The sequence below is a fragment of the Tachysurus vachellii genome, chromosome 19, assembly GCF_030014155.1.
Source record: "Tachysurus vachellii isolate PV-2020 chromosome 19, HZAU_Pvac_v1, whole genome shotgun sequence".
NCBI lineage: Eukaryota > Metazoa > Chordata > Actinopteri > Siluriformes > Bagridae > Tachysurus > Tachysurus vachellii.
In genome coordinates, this window is record NC_083478.1 from 12,774,202 (window position 1) to 12,794,496 (window position 20,295).

Consider the following 20,295-nt stretch of genomic DNA (forward strand, 5'->3'; position numbering starts at 1 on the left):
CAATTGAATCCAGAGCTCTTTCAAACATCCAATTAGGCCATACTGGATTGTTCCAGGGAAGCGATTTTAATGAATGCTGGTTTAGTGGTTTAGCATGCTCAATGATAATCTCCTTTTTCCCACCTCCACTCCATTCTATTCATTCTCACTCTTGCTTTCCCTGGGCAGCTACGACAAATCATGCTGGAGCATAAATGAGAATGCACTGATCAATCAATCTTGCTGCTGCATATGAAACAGGGTGAAAACGCTATAAAGGAAAAGAGATTATGCAAGGGTCTGAAAAAGATAGGAGGATAAAAGAAGAGAAGGAGAGTATGACAATGAGAGAAGGAAGTGAGCGTGTGAGAGAGGACTGGAAATAACTTGGGCAAAAATCCAATCTCCCAGTCATGTAGCAACACTGATGGAACGCACTTACACGCAGACAGGACCCTATCAACACCCAAACAGACTGGGGTCACACCAAAGAAATGAGAAAAAGATGGAGGGGAGGAAAAAAGCACATGAGGAAAAGGAGAAAATAAGAAGGAGAGGCCACTGTGAAAAAATCATGGCGAGAGAAATAATTCCCTTTTGACCTTCACAAGGTAAAGGCTTTTATTACAAGAACTTCCTAATGTTTTAACCATTAAACACATGAAAAGTCCAATATTCACTGAAGAGAACAAACTATCCCAATGACCGGCTCAGCACCATGAGGCCATCTCCAGATAAAGCTGATTAATTACTGCAGTCATAATCTCAGAGGTTCTAATACTGTATCTGATGCTAAATATGTATAGCATATAACTAAGTTATGGTGATAACAAGATGGTTTTCTTTAATTAGTCAGAAATTTCAGAATATTTTTCTTCTCATTATCCTTTTCAGTCTTAGCTCAAGGGTTTTACTTGACTTCAATTTCCAAGCTAAGCCTGTCCAGGCAAGCCTCGTGCTGGACCATAGATGTTCTAAAATGGTAAAATAGTCAAACTGCAGAAGCGTCAGAGATGCAATACAGTTTCCCCACAAGCCTGTTTTGCTCCTTATCCATCTCTAATTTCCAGAATCTTGTTTTTCAGATGTTTAATTAAGCATTCATCAGCCTCTAATTTGAAGTGCCTGCATTCTTGAACTTGTAATCTTGAATCTGGCACAGCTGCAGTTTCTTGTTCTTTTAATAAAAATGATTTTTTTTTAATAAAAATTACTTATTTAATTAATTTAAACAATAAAATCATTTTAATGAATGATCTTAATTCACGTGTCACCTCATTATAAAAATATAGTTATTGCATTTCCATGGTAACCACCTGGTAATCATAGCATACTTGTGTGATCAGTCACATTTGCCCAAGCACCATGTACTTTATGTATGTTTAAATCTGAAATTATAAAATGTATAAAAAAAATCACAGCTGATTTTGTTGTCAAAACAATTGACACCATTTGAACTTACCAAAAGTGATGGGGCAGAACAGCATGTTTTAAAAGCAAGAAAAGTTTTCTCTTTCTTACTTTTTCTAAAATGTTGTTGGCAAACTTGCAAAATTCAGCTTTGTTCCACATGTCTGCTTCTGGATTTCTAAACAACACTGAACTGTCACAGATGTGTGTGTGTGTGTGTGTGTGTGTGTGTGTGTGTGTACAGTATGTTTGCTTTATTACATTCAGTTAAATTCAATTTATTTGTATAGCGCTTTTAACAGTTCACATTGTCTCAAAGCAGCTTTACATAGGTATAAAAATAGAATTAAAATAATAAGTTACTATATATTTCTAGCAGTTTTCCCTAATGAGCAAGCCGGAGGCGACGTGGTAAGGAAAAACTCCCTGTGATGATATGAGGAAAAAACCTTGAGAGGAACCAGGCACAGAAGAGAACCCATCCTCATTTGGGTGACACTGGACAGGAAATAATGTCCTTTTTTACAACAGTTTGTAGTCGAGTGGAATTGTGCAACCAAGAGCTCCTGAGGTCAGCTTAATTTCTAAATTCAATAGAATTCTTTAAATTCTTACTCTTTTTTTTTTTAACTTTATCAATCACTTGTTGTTATGAAGGAATAAGGTACATATTGTTCAGGATAGAGCTACAGTCACTGAGTATGCTCACATGGTGTGTGAGAAGATCATTCCCTCTAATTCTATAAGCAGATCCAAAAAAGTAAAGAAAAGAAAAAAGTGATGTGTGACATGTAGGCCTAGGGGCAGAAGTTGCACTTTTACTGTCAGCTTTGTCTTTAGGTCACCCTGTAGGCTAAACAATTTTGCTGTCAGTGCAGTAATGTAAACTTGTTTTTGTGCACACTTTGATAAAGAATCACAATCACTATTTCAAGGGTGAAATTACCTGGCAATGCTTCTAAGCGATGTCCAGTGAGACATGAGCTGACACTGAGAGTGAAGATCAATGCCCTTTTGTGTCTATGTCTGTGTCTGTGCTTGCTTTGTGTTCTTTGTGTAGGAGCATGAATATGCAGAGTGGGGCACAGGACACTCCGATTTGCATCCGTGTGTAATTAATAAGCAATCACAAATAAACACACTAATATCCGGAGTTGTGATCAGTCCACAAGAATCATCACTTGTTAGATTTGTACAAAATAAAAGGCTAATATGTGTAATAAGAATAAGAATTGCTTTTTTTGATTTGGAAATCAAATATTCAAATATTATTTGTTATCATATATGAAACTTCATGTTTTATGTATTATTACTAATGATTTGGGAAATTACATTTGATCACTAAATGTATTCAGGATGGGGGCACGGTGGCTTAGTGGTTAGCACGTTCGCCTCACACCTCCAGGGTCGGGGTTCGATTCCCGCCTCCACCTTGTGTGTGTGGAGTTTGCATGTTCTCCCCGTGCCTCGGGGGTTTCCTCCGGGTACTCCGGTTTCCTCCCCCGGTCCAAAGACATGCATGGCAGGTTGATTGGCATCTCTGGAGAATTGTCCCTAGTGTGTGATTGTGTGAGTGAATGAGAGTGTGTGTGTGCCCTGCGATGGGTTGGCACTCCGTCCAGGGTGTATCCTGCCTTGATGCCCGATGACGCCTGAGATAGGCACAGGCTCCCTGTGACCTGAGGTAGTTTGCATAAGCATTTTTTTATATTAAAATATAAAAAAATGTGAGGTAGCGAAATTTACACATTCTATATTTCACTTTTCAAAATATACAGTATTTTTCATATACTGTTTAGAAATATATACAAAAAAGGGACAATGATTTTAACAGCTCTTTGTTGCTTAAAGAAATCCTTATGGACGTCTGCACGTATATAATGAGTTCACTGTGGTAATACTTGCTGTAGTGCATATCTGATGTGTTTGCATTTACAGTAATATGACTTATTAGGTGAATCACTGATATGGCACTGTTTTTTGCACTCACTTTCTCTCTGTCTCCCTCACTTTGTCAAGCACACAACAGTCCCACAAGTTTTATACCCATTTATACAAGTTGTATTTTAGTGGCCATTAGTTCACTATAAACTGTAGGATTGACTGTAGGAATTGATGTTCTACTGGCATTCCACAGTGTGTTCAGATCATTGTCTCTGTAGGGATTAGGATATGGTCCCTAAATGAGGATTATAAGTAAGAAAGAGCCATAATGGCATGTCATGACCCTGCACAGCATTCACATGTGAATGAACAAACACGTAGAAGTCATTCACTTCTTCCGTAAGATAAGTGGATGAGGATGGCTAAAGCCAAGATCAAGAGAAATAGGTGTGTAAAAGAAAAAATTCTGCAGTTACTTCTGAAGAAACACATGACATATAATAAGGTCTGTGTTTGTGTGTGTTTGCATTTATTACTGTAAGTAACTGCAATATTCTAAAGAAACGCAAACACATTATTATATGTTGTGTGTTTCTTCAGAAGTAACTGCAGTATTCTGAAGAAATACTCTGTAGAAGTAAGTGCAGAATTCTGAATATTCTTCCTTTGAAGAAAGATAATGAAAAGGAAGTAAAAGATAGATAGATAGATAGATAGATAGATAGATAGATAGATAGATAGATAGATAGATAGATAGATAGATAGATATTTCACTTTATTTCACTTTTAATTAAATATTGTTACTTATTTTTATTTCTTATTAATTGCTTACTGTATTAATTATTGCTTATTGTCTACATAAAATGTGTAACAATTTATTATACTTTTGATGACAAACATTCAATTTGTTCATTTTTCAGAAAAAAGAAGGCAGGGATCCTCTTAAAGTCCAAAGCCAAAGGCGTTGATTTCTGTGGTGTAGATGAGAATTATTAGATTGTTCGCTCTGATCTTAGCTGTTAATTATTTTCAAACAAACTACAGTAATGTATATAATTAATATTTATTATATCCATATTTTCTAATAATAATACTAATAATACTAATACTAATACTAATAATAATTATTATTTATTTATTTATTTATTTATTTATTTATTTTTCAGGATTTGTTTGGAGGCAGGATATAAGTGCAGGCATAAATTAACCAAATCAGTAGGAATACAAACTGATTTTTCAGAACCAATATTACTTATGTGTCCCCGTCAATGTACCACCAAGAAGCCTTTGGCTATTATTTTCCCTAAATCAAGAGATACTGATAAATCTAATTAGCTTATGTTCATGTAATAATTTTGTATACAATTGTGTATTCATTACTTCTTTATCAAACATTAAACAATGCCTTACACATGGTCATGTTTGTTTTCTGAGGTATATGATTATGGCATTAAAGCTCTTTCTCTCTTTCTTTCTTTTGTTGGTATCAGAATTTCTGTTTGCAATCTGGGTAGAGTTAAAACCCTAAAACCCTGTTCTTTCTGGTTTGAATTTTTTTCTAAATTCTGCCCTTATTTTCTGTCTTCGTTATCATTTAATATCATTCATTATCAGTGTGGGAATACCTATTAAACTATCTGTTGCTTGTAATCCCAGCAGACGTGTGTGCATATAATGTGACTTGTTAGGCGAATCACTGATAAGACACTGATCTTACACGTCTCTCTCACATTGACAATCAGACAACACTACAAGTTTTACACCCATTCACACAAGTTGTGTTTAATGGCCATGAGCTATTGTTGTTTTTATGAAAAGGATACTAAAGTCAGAAACAACAACGTTAGCTGATCAGATTTTGTTTAAAGAAATGCCTTAGACACATCTAGACTGTAGTAATAAATTTATTAAGTTGATGTAACACTTTTTTAGCCCTTTAATTCGAGTATAGGGAAATATTATTCCGATACTGCACAAAGATTTTTTGTAGAACTGTAGATGTACAATGGAATGTGGTGTCCACATTCTTTCGGCTATACAGTGTGTATGTTACTATTACTCTGACAACCATCAACTGATAGCATTCTTATTGCCGCTATTTAATAAATATTATTTAACACACACACATTTATATATATATATATATATATATATATATATATACACATTTATATATATATATATATATACACATACATCATGGTAATGGGTGTGTGTCTGACAAACACACATGGGTGTCTATGGGTGTATAGACAAACTTTTTTTATAATGAAGAAGAAAGTATTCTTCTAAGCAAGCAAATTGCAGTTACTTCATAATACTGCTAGTCACTTCTGAAGAAACACAACATGTAATTATGTGTGTGTGTGTGTTTGTTTTTATTAAGTAACTCCAATATTCTGAAGAAATGCAAATACACACACACACACACACACAGACACATCCAAACTGCAAGGATGGCCTATACTACTGGGGCACAAAGCATTACTCCTACTTGCTCAATCCAAAAGATGAATAGGGGATCCAGTACCACAAAACCTTAACCAAGACCCCAATGCAAGTACATACTCAATTTGCCAAGATGTACTGAACTTGGGAAGAAGCAACTGAGACAAAAGAATGTCTGTCCCTGTCTCTACAACCCCACACTAAAATGTACATTTGGCAGTACAAGCTTGGCTTCGGCAAGAACGATGTCCTCTTCTGCCATGACCTGATATTTGACGACGATCCTAATTCCCCCTCTACAATTCCTCTGACACCAGCTAACAAATCTGCGTGTTAAGAAGTGTGATGTGCTGCAGAAGAATCACTTATAGTCTGTCTATAAGTGTCTGAATGCTTAGGGTTATTGGGGTTGATACTTAACTAACATGTTGCTGATTGAAGGGATTCGATCTTAATGGCTAGACACTAACACATTATTTTAGAATAAACTTTGTTTATTAGGTTCTCAAGTTAAAATAGCACAAAGAAAAACATGTAAATGAGCACATAATAAAAAAAAAAACTCACATTCTATTGCTAAACAAACTCATTTTTTTATTTTAAATTAGATCACATCAGACTTTATATATATTCATACGATTAAAATCATCTATGTACTAACATTATTCTATGATATTGATTATTGATATAGAATAAATATTTTGATATAGATAAAAGAAGTTAATTATTTTCTAACAACTGTGCAATGTCACCTCTGCTGTTCTGAATTGGATGTGGTAGTTTGAGGACAGATTTGGAGGCAGGATATATTACTGTTTTTTTCCAATATTACTTATGTGTTCTCGCTAATGTACCACCAAGATGCATTTGGCTATTGTTTTCCCATAAATTAAGAGATTCTGATCCATCTAATTAGCTTTTGTTCACATAATAATTTCATATACCCTTGTGTATTAATTACTTAAAGCACGGTGGCTTAGTGGTTAGCACGTTCGCCTCACACCTCCAGGGTTGGGGGTTCGATTCCCGCCTCCGCCTTGTGTGTGTGGAGTTTGCATGTTCTCCCCGTGCCTCGTGGGTTTCCTCCGGGTACTCCGGTTTCATCCCCCGGTCCAAAAACACGCATGGTAGGTTGATTGGCATCTCTGGAAAATTTTCCGTAGTGTGTGAGTGAATGAGAGTGTGTGTGTGCCCTGCGATGGGTTGGCACTTTGTCCAGGGTGTATCCTGCCTTAATGCCTGATGACGCCTGAGATAGTGACCCGAGGTAGTTCGGATAAACGGTAGAAAATGAGTGAGTGAGAGTGAGTGAGAGTGAGTGAGTTAAACATTAAACATTAAACAATGACTTACCCATGCTCATGTTTGTTTTCTGAGTCTTAATGGACCTCGCTTTGTGCACAGGGGATTGTCTTGATGTAACATGTTTAGCCCATGTTAGCCCATTAACATGTTTAATTCCAGTGAAGGGAAAAACAAAGACATTGTATAGAATGCTTCTAACTTTAATGGCCTACTTTGATGGTGTCCACATACTTTTGGCTGTGTCTCTTACTATTACTTTGTAATAGTACCAATAGGACCATCAGCTGGCGTAATGCTTAATGCAGCTACTTAATACTGTGTCTGACTTTTAATAAATACTGCAGTTTTGATTGTAAAAAAAATATATACTCATGGGGATCTCACGATATACATTACACACACACACACACACACACACACACACACACACACACACACACACACACACACACACCAGAGACAGCACAAACATATTCAACCATTTGTATGTTAAATGGGCTGACCCTAACCTTTCCCCCGTTGTGTGTGTGTGTGTGTGTGTGTGTGTGTGTGTGTGTGTGTGTGTGTGTGTGTGTGTGTGTGTGTGTGTGTGTGTGTGTGTGTGTGTGTCTGGCATTCCTTCAGCTCTTGTGAATATGTCTCATTGAGCAGTGGCTTAAGGCCAAGCCCCAAGTGATAAAACATACTGAAAATGTTTATATTGGCCTGCTAGTTAGAACCATGCTGTCATCTCACGGGCATGGAGGAATTGTGGGTCAGGGGTTCAAACAGGCAAAATCCTTTTCCCAATAATAAATAATGTTGAAATAAAAAATCTGTCTAATTAGTGACTCTTCATGTCTCAACTATGTTCCGCCTACTGTTTTGTCAGATAAAACCTTGAATGTGCGCAAATCCATCTTCCTCTGCATGTAATCAGGGTGTTTTGTGCAGCAGGTTGTGTGTAAACATGTTTTTTAAGAAGCAGAATCTCAAGAAAATGTGTATGAGTTCAAGAGGAAGAAATCTCATCAAGTACATCAACAATCTGTCCATGAAACACATATTTCATGTCCAACTTTCTTTCTTCCTTTCATTTGTGCTTTTGATTGCTTTCATATTCCCTTTGGAAAGCACATGCAAATCCGCTCGCTCAATAAAATGATGAACAACAGACATGTTTTGTGAAATTTTATGCAGTATGACATGTAATTAGTGCAGAATTCTGTAAGGCTGGGGAACACGTTGGAGGGAACATTTTCCAAATCACGGCTCTACTGTGTCTTAACACTCCAAAGAAATAAAAAACTCTTCTGGTTTGGGACTGAAACAAATCTCAAGCTTATCAACTGAAACTTGTGTAACTTAGTAATAATACATTTGTAAATATACTGATATTTATAATTAGATATATTATAATAATAAATAGATTAGATAATTAGAGAGTTACACTGTGTGTGTGTGTGTGTGTGTGTGTGTGTGTGTGTGTGTGTGTGTGTGTGTTTGAGAGAGAGAGGAAGTGCACACAGTTATTAACACTCCAGTGTAAGCAGTGGTTTATTTTCCCCACTTCAGAATTCGGTGTCGTATTTTTTCTGAAGAAAAAGACTCTTGTAACAACATGTAAGATATGATTTTGATGAGTGTGTTTCCCGTGGATGACGCACAAACCACAGTAAAAACACAACATCCTTTACTGAATCTAATCCGTATTTGTCAGCGTGTGAAAATGTCTGTCCAAAGGATGCAAGTCTGAAGAGTTCGGTTTCAGTAATGTACAATCAGTGAATGTAAATAATTTGAAGAAAAAAATAACATTCTTTATGTGTGTATGAAATGAAATAAACACTATTTGTATGCAGGTACAAATCTACATACATATCCTGCCACTTACACCAATCCTCCTGTACAAGTCACTCATGCATGTATAAAAGTTCAGCATTACAGTCATTTCATAGCAACTCACATTCTGTTTGTTCACTAAGAGGACATGTCAATCAGAGCACACGGCCACATAATGTGTTGATGACTTACAGGAAACATGCAGACACAAACTCCTGCTGATTAGCAAACACACTATTAGAAGGGTGAAGTGATCCTGAGTCAGAAGACTGAGCTCCCTGCTGTTCTTTTCATAGCAATCAAAAGAGTGAGTGAGCAGGTCTTTTTCCTTAATTTAAGTACCAGATCAAGCCTGTTTCTTTCTACCCAGGTGACCCTGAGTGTTGGCAGTGAGCTCAGCCCTGCTTCACTTGTTAAACAGAAGAGAAAGAGGAAGGGAATTTAGGAGCCCAGCTTATAGACCACTTTATTATAACATTTAATATGTATGTAACAGGTGAGACTGTAACTTTAATTTTAGGAACATGTGACAGAAATCGATTAAAAATGCTTCAATAATGATTTGTTTCACCGTGTTTTAATTACATTAAAACTCATAAAACTCAATAACCAGATAAATTAGAAATTTATGAAAATGTTCTGCTGAGCAAAAAATATTATATCCATTATATCCAGCTTTTATTTCCACCCCTACACTATTTAGTATCACACCATAGTTTAGTGTATGATGTATAGCAGCTGTGTTGTCAAAAGGTCATTTAGGTCAAGATTTGCACAGCTCCCTAACAGGAGAGGCATGAATCGAAAAGCGTGAATGTGGATGGATGTATAAATAGATGGATGGATGTGCAGGCGGCTGATAAATAGAGCAATCAAGAGTAGGCAGGACTGAGAGAATCGAGTTAGGAGGAGTGAGGGAAAAGTGAGCCCTAGTGTATACTGTAAATATGTGTATAAATCTGATGCAAATCAATCCCCTTGTGAGACCACACACACACACACACACACACACACACACACACACACACACACACACACACACACACAAACACACACACACACAATCTTTGTGGCATTGCAAAAGAATGTAAATGCAAAATATATAAATAAATACATAGTCATCAAAAGTGTATTATTGCAGAGTCAAAGTTGGTGCATATTACTTGCATGATATACTGTACCCATCTTGGCCCACACACACACACATATTTATGAGGTAATCCTATCCTTCAATCTACTCGTTATCTGGACCATAACCATAAAGCTATAATGGAGACAAGTTGTATGTTAGGGCTGTTATGATTGTCCTTAGTCACAAATTACATTCCAGGCTGCTTTCACTCTCACACGCACACATGAACACTTATAATATCTATTCACACACACACCCATCACACTTCAGACTACGTAGAAGGTGTTAAAGATTTCCTGTTGCAACACTCCTTTGACCCGTGGGCTATAACAGGCGGATCACAAATGTGCCGCACACTAATAAAGATTCAATGAAAACCACACAGAGCTCAGACTCACCTAAAAACCCAGACACACTAATCCGTTCTGAATACAGCAGAAATTATACACTTATTCCATTCATACCCACACACACTCACACGCACGTTACTAAAAATTAAGCTTGCATGCCTGGGACTGCTGCTGAGTTCAACAAAAAATGGTGATTTGGTTCCACTGGAAATAATAATAATTATAATAATAATTTAATATCTAACATTATCTGTGAGGAAAGGAATAGCCATTATCCAGTAATGGCAAGTATAACTTTGGGTTACAAAGGAAATTAAAAAGATATGTTTGTGGTTTAAAAAAGCTATGTACATGCTTGTGTGTGTGTGTGTGTGTGTGTGTGTGTGTGTGTGTGTGTGTGTGTGTGTGTGTGTGTGTGTGTGTAGAACTTTCATGCTTCATCGCATCGCACAGAAAACTGTTGGGGGTCAAAGTCTGAATAAAATCTGCTTGGCATAAGTGGCTTTGATTTTGAGTGACAAAGATATAAAAACCAACAGAAAAAAGGGAATGATGATGTTTATTATATATGAGTCATTGCTCTGAAAAAGCTCGGTTGCTTTGGCATGCGTGTACATATTTCCACCTCAGCTTCATTTTTTTGAGCTGAAGGTTGTGAGAAACTCAGTGGACATGTACAGATTTTAAACAAAATGTCTTGTAATTACTATATTTGGTAATAGTATATTTTGGTAATTGTGGACATTTGTACTGGAATTCATCACGAAACAACACAGAAAATTCATGAAGGTTTTGTTACAGAGCATTAGTGAACTGATTTTTTGAGTTCTGCCATTATTCATCTAGGTAGACCAGTATGGATAAGGAAGAAGAAAAGAGAAGAGAGAAATTACACTTTAGTAAACTATTTAAATTCAAATTAATTTCAAATCCAGTATTTCAAATGGTATATATTTGATAAATGAATAAACAGGAATCAGTTAATTGATCTTTCCTGAAATTCATAACCTGCTCTCTGTGCTGTGTAATACTAGACCTTTAGTGATGTTGTACAAATGTATTAACTCCACACTTAAAATACAGTGTACCAAACTGTTTAATGGTTCGGTACAATTAAAACAACAGAAAATCTAATTTTAGTGTGTCATTTAATTAGCCTGCAATTAACACCTTTGTTCATACAAATTTTCAATTTTCATAAGCAGTCCACTCCGTTATGTACAACACCACAGTCTAAATTGTGTACTCACTTTTTTCTGATGACCAAGCATTTAGGTTCTTGCTTATGCAGTCATTTTTTGAACAGTCAATGTGCCACCCACACAAACCTCACAAGTATAAAATTGCTAAATAAATAAAATGTAACCTGATAAGATAGTTCAAGGGGTCATGTGTTTCTGCTTATGACAGAGACTAAAGCAGCCTTATGTTGAGTTTACTCCATGGCAAATCAAACCTCAGTCACCCCCAAACTGCTGATCTGTGGGAAATTAGTAATTAACTGTAAACATTAGCCTTGATTATTGCAGTAAAGTAAATATGTCACTCAAAATGTAAAGATAAAAAAGATAAAATCACACACACACACACACACACACACACACACACACACACACACACACACACACACACACACACACACACAGTTTCCTCTATCTACTGCATGGGCCTTCTATATGTGTATCAGTTTGGGGAAAAAACTTATACATGGTGATTTTTTAAAAATATTTTGACCTATATAAACTGAAATATGTTTCTTATTTGTCATCATCTTCCCAAATAACAGTTCTAGTATTTTAAATGTCTGGTTATCCCTTAAAAATCTGCGTTTAAAGATTCCAGCCCAACTCCACTGAGACACCATTCACATTACTTTGATGATCCTCATAACCCACATCATTTTCTCTTGTCTTATCCTTACATTTGTATTCAAATATTGCATATTTAGTCTGCTGCAATATTTGTATAAGTGCTTTTCTTTGTTTTGATATTGATGATGATGATGATGATGATGATGATGATGATGATGATGTGTTGGTGTGAGAGCAGTGAGGACTAGGGTGTCTTGGTAATCAGTGTCTTGGTAATCAGTGTCTGATACTAAAGTAAATGAAAGCATTTACAAGTCATTATAGTGCAGTATGTTGACAGTTTCTTAAAGTTTCAAATGTTGTAATAGTCCAAAATAGAAATTGAGTCAAAATCTGATTTTCCTGCAACATCCAATGAGTTTTGCCTGATGATAATTGTGTGACCCTCCCATTCCCACACCAATAGGCCCTGTCAGTTAACTCAGCCACATGCCATCACATACACACTTGTTTGAGAAAGAGAAAAGGAAAGGAAGAGATACAAGCCTATGAGAGCTGAGCATTAGAAAAGCGTGCTGTGTTAACAATTACTGTTGGGCTCTGTTAGAAACACAAGTGCAGGAGACTGATACATACAGAGGAGAATACATACGAGAGAGAGAGAGAGAGAGAGAGAGAGAGAGAGAGAGGGAGAAAGTAGGGCATGTCACATGAGCCTACCTCACACACCAGACTGCAGGTCCAATGGAAACTGCTGGAGAGGGAGCAGGTGGTGCTTTTTGTTCCTTATGTCTTGCAGAGGAACCCCCAAAGCTGAGGGAGCAACACTAAGCAACTTCCCAGTCACGCCACACTTCTCTCCTGTGTTCTCCTTCTCTCTCTTGCTTTCTCTCTCTCTCCCTCCCACTATCTATCTTCTTTGGTGAACTCCCACTTAACTGAATAAAACTCTGTAAAAGACGCCTGTCATGAAAGCAGTGAATGAGAGACAGGTTGGAGAAAAAAAAGTTTTCAGACACAGAAAACTGAAAAGCTGGAGTCCTTTTCTAAGCAGTTTCACTTTCCTAAGCTAAACTGACTCCCTCCTTCTCTCTCCCTGTCTCTTTTTCTCTCTTGTTATCTTCCTCTCTCTTAGACAGGACAGGTTTAAGGGTGGAAGCGCTGGCTGAACTGGGACACCAAGAGCCATCTGTTGAAACATGCCTCTCTCTTTGCCTTTCTTACACACTTGCACAGTGCTGGAGAGGCAGTGGCAAAGAAGAGAGGGGGGCCGTACTCCCTGCCAGTGCCCAATCTGAACACACAACACACTCTGAGAGCACCACAGGCGGAGCCTGCCTCGAAAAGAGAAACACAGCAAGTGAACAAATGGGAGGCACACACAGACACAGACACAGACACAGACAGAGAGAGAGAGAGAGAGAGAGAGAGAGAGAGATCATGAGAGTTGACTTTATTAATACCCTTCTGCTGTATTAATAGCTATTCCAGTGATATCCCAGTGCCATACATACATATAAGACAACTACAGCTATCATTACATGCTCAGAACCACAATCCTATAAATTCACTTATAGTCACAATGATGTTACGATGCACACATATACACTTCATATACATGGCAATGTATACATACATTTGCCAAGATTAAACTATACAAAAATGCATTTATGCAGTGTATTGACACTTGATTTCCCTTCCCATCTGCAGACATCCCTTATCTTTTCATATGTCTGCTCTGTCCATCTGTGTGTGTGTATGTGTGGGCTCGTATGCACCCTGCCCCCTCCCACTCTGTGTTAATGCACCATGGGTTTCCACCAGCTGCCACATGCACATTATATGTATGTATGGGTGCCAATATGTGGAGGTTTATGGGGCTTTTCTACAGAGCTATGTATTGTATATTATATTCTTTATTTATTTGCCTGATCATTGGCAGTGAAACAGAATGTTTCAGAAAAATTCCATCATCAGCTGTATAAGCAGAGTGCTTCTGAGTATGTCGACTATACAGCAAGGTCCATAAATATTTGGACACTGACAGTAATTGATATTTTTATCTGTCTCTCAAAGTGTATTTGGATAATTGATAAATTCGCCTAAAGTATAGACTTCATTTTTAATTTCCAAATTTGATGAACGGTGCAGGAATTACAGGCAAAACTTGAAGCAAAACTAAAGTAAATGTCAACAAAAGAACAAGCAGGAACTTAAGACAGCTACGGTAAAGGTCTGTTAGAGCATCACCATGCAAGAAACCCAGCATCTGGTGATGTCAGTTGGTTTCAGACTTAACAAAGGCATTGAATTTTATTTATGACTAGTCAGTTTGTCCAGTTACTGATGCTCCCTTAAAAGTTTTGTAATTCTTACAAAGTTCACCTGATTTGGAGGAATGTGGTAGCCTAGTGGTTAAGGTGTTAATTCCAATCGGAAGGTTGTGAGTTCGATTCCTACGTCCACCAAGCTGCCACTGCTGGGGCCCTGAGCAAGATAAGGCCCTTAACCCTCAACTGCTTAGTTGTATAAAAATGAGATAAAATGTAAGTCTGGATAAGGGCATCTGCTAAATGCTATAAATGTGAATACACTTAAATGTAGGTTTAAGGACCCAGTTTGAGTTAAAGGCCTTGCCCCGGGGGCCCAGTGATAGCAGCTTGGTTGCCATGGTATTCAAACTCACAACCATCCAATCACTAGCCCACTATGCTACCACACACTTTAAGCTGAAATTTAAGTTACTATTTACAACTGTACAATGACATTCATTCATTCGTTCATCTTCTACCGCTTATCCGAACTACCTCCGTTCATGGGGAGCCTGTGCCTATCTCAGGCGTCATCGGGCATCAAGGCAGGATACATCCTGGACGGAGTGCCAACCCATCACAGGGCACACACACACTCTCATTCACTCACACACTACGGACAATTTTTCCAGAGATGCCAATCAACCTACCATGCATGTCTTTGGACCGGGGGATGAAACCGGAGTACCCGGAGGAAACCCCCGAGGCATAGGGAGAACATGCAAACTCCACACACACAAGGCGGAGGCGGGAATCGAACCCCCAACCCTGGAAGTGTGAGGCGAACGTGCTAACCACTAAGCCACCGTGCCCCCCCCCGTACAATGACATATTCAGTTTTATATTTTAGAATTTGTGTTGTGTGTGTTTGGCAGTGTTTCCGTGTTTTCCATGTCCTGGAAACTCTATTAAAGTAAAAATCAACCTCAGAGGTATGAACTACAAACATGAAATTTTAATAATCTGAAGAAGCTATATAGAAACTTGTCTCAAGCACCTGTATAGGATGAGTCCAAATACAGCTCACTCACTCACTGTCAACGCAATCAGGGTTGCAGTGGAGTCAGAGCTACAGAAAGACACCCTGAATGGTACATCAGTTTATCGCCAAGAACCATACACACATTCACACACTTATTCATATCTAGGGACAATTTGCCTTATATAATCCACCAACCGGCATGTGTTTGGAACATGGAAGGAAACTAGATATTTATGAGGACTTTAATGTGTCTGCAGGGAGCACATGAGCAGGAACTGTGCACAGACATTAGCCCGATCAAACTGGGGGCAGTGCAGCTCTGAGGTGGCAGAGCTACTGACTGTGCCACCATCTAACCCAATTCAGAGCACTTTTCCCATGTAAATATTGAAGTATCTTTGGAACATACATCACTAATTCTGAATACAGCCTAAGATCAATTTATTTGTCATTATATAGAAATTTAGTCATAACAAAGTAAACTAGCTTAATCACTTATGTATATGAATGTATTGTGTGTGTGGGTACATGCATTCCCTTGTGTGTGTATATATGATACAGATTCTAAAAGTAAAGTTAGCAAAAAAGTAAAGCATGTCTAAATTGAATAGTGAGTGTGTGTGGGAGAGAAACAGCAAAGGGCCATGTGAGAGAATGCATGATGCATGCTGTTTGTCCAAAAAGCCTTAAGGTTATTCATGGCCTGCAAGGGTTTTATTTTTCAAGCAAAACTAAGTCAGGAATAAAACATCAAGAATTCTAGTTGTCAGGGAAAGATGTGGAAGAAAAGGACAGAGACAGCGATAGCAGCAGCTTACCCCAAAGCATGATGCAGATAAACTTGGGGAAAATGGGCCAGGAGGCATGATGCTTTTATTCTCTTATAACCCATCTTGTCAGATTCAAAGGATTGTAAAAGACATCTGGATGTTAATAAGATTTACAAATTTTAAGCCCAAATTATTTGGTTTTAAAAAATATTCATTAGTTGCAAGGGCAGGAGGCACGGTGGCTTACTGGTTAGCACGTTTGCCTCACACTTCCAGGGTTGGGGGTTCGATTCCTGCCTCCGCCTTGTGTGTGTGGAGTTTGCATGTTCTCCCCGTGCCTCAGGGGTTTCCTCCGGGTACTCTGGTTTCCTCCCCTGGTCCAAAGACATGCATGGTAGGTTGATTGGCATCTCTGGAAAAATTGTCCGTAGTGTGTGATTGCGTGAGTGAATGAGAGTGTGTGTGTGTGTGTGTGCCCTGCAATGGGTTGGCACTCCATCCAGGGTGTATCCTGCCTTGATGCCCAATGACGCCTGAGATAGGCACAGGCTCCCCGTGACCCGAGGTAGTTCGGATAAGCGGTAGAAAATGAATGAAAGGTGCAAGGGCTCAATATGTCTATACTAAAAAGGAAAACTTGTTAAAAAAGAAAGGGTTAAAAACAGGAGATATAAGCACAGATAAAGAATTCTGTTCAAAATGAACATTTTACATTTTAATATTTTTTTAAATAAAATATTCAGTACCCTAATGAAGACTCAAATGCCAACATTCCAAGATGCCCAGATGTTTTTAATAATAGCACCAATAAAACAAACCTTTAAATAAATACCGCTAAATACCAGGTAGTATGAAGTTGAGGATCTAAAATTTCCCCACCCACTCTAAGTACAATAGAAAAAGTTTCTTCAGTTCTTTCCCTGTGAGAATTTGAGACCACAGGAAAAGAAAGGTTGCACTTATCCGTCATCGACTACATGCTGGTTAGCTTAAGAAAGCTCCCACATTCTCTTTAAGAGTGCATTGCTGGCATAAACTCATGGCATTACTCATTTCAACACAGTCACATTTGATATGGAGATTACATTCAAAATGCACTAGAAGTTTGTACTAGAAATTGCTCTACTGAAATGGAAATCCTCTTTCCAGACCTTTTTTCAATCAGTATAAACAAATTAATTATTTTCTGATATAGTCTGATATAAATTCTGTCTAACACAAGTCTGATATAAAATTAGTAAGGTTTCGGTTGGCTTTCAGTGTGAAATGCTTTTACCTCTGTTCCGATAACCTTAAATAGAATTTTTGTGCTTAAAGCTCTCACTTGTGGCATCTCAGAAGCCAGAAATTCATTAACCTTTATATGAATATAAATAAATAGCATAAATGCATTTATGAATGTCTATTTTCATATGAGCTATTAACCATCACTGTGGAGTGACATGACAAAGAAATTCAATGCTGAACATGGACACAACAAAACAGGGACAAATTCCATTTTTTGTCTTTTGGTAAAAAGGAGTCCATATTAGTTGTTATTATTCTTATTAGTTTTTATTAATATTGTATATTAGTCACAATACAAAAAACCCTCTGTATTATAGGTACCCCTGATTGTTATTCCAACTCTGTCCCATAAGACAATAAGTGATGGAGGAGGTTCTGGTCAATCCCACTGGTTCTAGTCCATTGGACCAGAGTTGTGTCCTTAAAGGCATGGCGTTGTTTTTTTTTATCATCCTATATGTATTAGACACCTTTCCCATTGTTGCTCTCTTTCTCTGCTTTTTCCTCTTTTTTTCGATCTTCCTATCTTGCCAGGCCTTCACTTAACAGCATCCTAATCATAATAAATGACTCTTGTGCCAAGACATAATAGAGGCTCAGGCCTGGCAGCCCTAGGCAAGAGCATGTTCTCCCGAAACTCTGCTATATCCATAATGAAGAATTATATTCACTCAACAAATTACAGAGCTGATGAAGACAAAGCCTGTACCGCCTCAGAGGTACTACCAAGTAGACTGCAAGGGCTTGTTGTTGTAACAGACGAAAAATATTCTAATAAAGGTTTTCTGTAAAAAAAAAATCACTTGTTATATTATATTTTTTATTTTATTGTGTTAGTGTAAATGTAAGTGTGAGCAGAAGTAAACCTAACCTGATCAGTGTGAAACCAGAAATTGACATAATGCATCTGTATTGAGTCAATTTTATTACAAAATGCATTACAGCAACATGACAATTCTTCAGAATTTAGCTAGATTAAGTCAGCTATTCCTGTCAGGGTTGAACCCTCTACTTGGCACAAATCCACTAATTAGTTTAATAATCACATCATCAATATGAAAGCTCTCAGATCTGCACAAGGGATTAAACTGAGGCTCATTTTTCCACCAGCCTGCCTCCAGGGCTTTCTATCATTCACAGACTGGCACTGAGGAGAGTTATTGGTTGACTGATGGGGGCATCTCTCTGTCTTTGAAAGGAAATTATATATATATATCAGGAATAGAATTATCATAGAAATAGAGAAATGTATCCATATTTTAGAAGATTTCTTTTTTGGGCTGGTACATTTTACTACAGTTTAATACAAGTGCTAGAAAATGTCTCAAGAAAGCACAACACTATCATAAGAATGTTGCAGGTTGTTTTCTATGCTGCAAGCATAAGTTTAATGTAAAGTGCATGCAAATGGAGCAACCAGCTATACAAATCTGAAAAATGACAGACAATTGCTTTAACGAGGAGAGGAAACCACAAACCGATAGTGTAGCATGGCCTACTTTCTGCAGTGAAAAAAGGAAGTAGAGCGGACAGGCAAAATGCTGAAAGCTGAAGAAGGCTATTAGGAGACACCTCTGACTGAGAATCTGCATTTTCTACTCAACACTGTCAAACACGAAACAGAGAAGAAGGAAGGCAGAGATGCAAATACTGTATGGAAATAATGACAGGAAGAGGCAAAGGTGAAAATTGAGATGTGTTAAAGATATAACGTGACAGCTTCTACTCTCTGCTCACACACATGTGCACACACACACGCACACACACACACACACACACATACACACACACTTACGTCTTAGGCCATGGCACTTCTCTGAAGATCTCTTGAGGTTCCAGACTTGGTGCACCACATACCTGAGATCCCAATTATGCACACTGTCAAAGTAGAACCTGGTATTCTTAACAAACAAGTTCCTGGTTATTCTCCCATAGCAGTGAATCACACACACACAAACACACACATGATTTTAATTATCCTTGAAGACAGAAAAAGGGAAGCAATGGCTGTGAAAGGAGGAAAGGGAAAACTGTAACAATATAACAAATAAACTCTCTTTCACTTTTTAGTTGCAAAGCTGGATTTTTTATACACATTAAAGGCCAAGTGTATATGTGTGTGTGTGTGTGTGTGTGTGTGTTTTATGTGTGCATCAATTTCATATTGCTCGTGAGAAGCACTTGTGCAATAATGCCAGCTTCAAATACCGTTTTGCTTATCTATTATACATTACGTTTTGTGTAAGATACAGTATATGTAGCTCTCAAACCCACATCTCAACTGACACATGTATTATTCATAAATGTAAATGCATTTAAATTCCACTATAAAGCACTTACAGTAAGTGACCATACATTAAACTATTTTGAGTATTTTAGTTTACAGTTATGTTCACTTATAGTCATTAAACTGTACAAGTGATGCAAGATTAGAAAATGTATTGTATGATAACATTATCAAAGATTTAGAATGAGACAGCGGTGCATAGAAGAGTCTTCAGAGTCTTTACACCATATATTGTAAACCAAGACAAGACCTTTACAACATTCTGACCAGAACTCAGGCCCAAACCAACTTCAGTGTCATTTGCAAACAAATTTCCAATGTTGGATTTAATTCAAAATCCTAACAAATTATTAGCATTGAGTTAAATTTTTTTTACAATTTTTTCTTTTTTTTATTTATCTTAACTTTTGTTTATTTTTGCCTATTATGTTGGGATGGAGGGGGATGGTTAGCACGTTTGCCTCACACCTCCAGGGTTGGTGGTTCGATTCCCGCCTCGGCCTTGTATGTGTGGAGT

The 20,295-nt window shown here is 37.6% G+C and overlaps 1 protein-coding gene across 1 annotated transcript in view; it reads right to left on the reverse strand.

The window, feature by feature from the left end:
- Nucleotides 1-13,350, reverse strand: part of sulf2b (sulfatase 2b) — a 128,061-nt gene extending 114,711 nt beyond the window's left edge. Inside the window, exon 1 of the mRNA XM_060894105.1 lies at nucleotides 12,861-13,350. The gene's annotated coding sequence lies outside the window, so the exon portion shown is untranslated. The remainder of the gene's footprint in view (nucleotides 1-12,860) is intronic.
- Nucleotides 13,351-20,295: the final 6,945 nt, after the last annotated feature.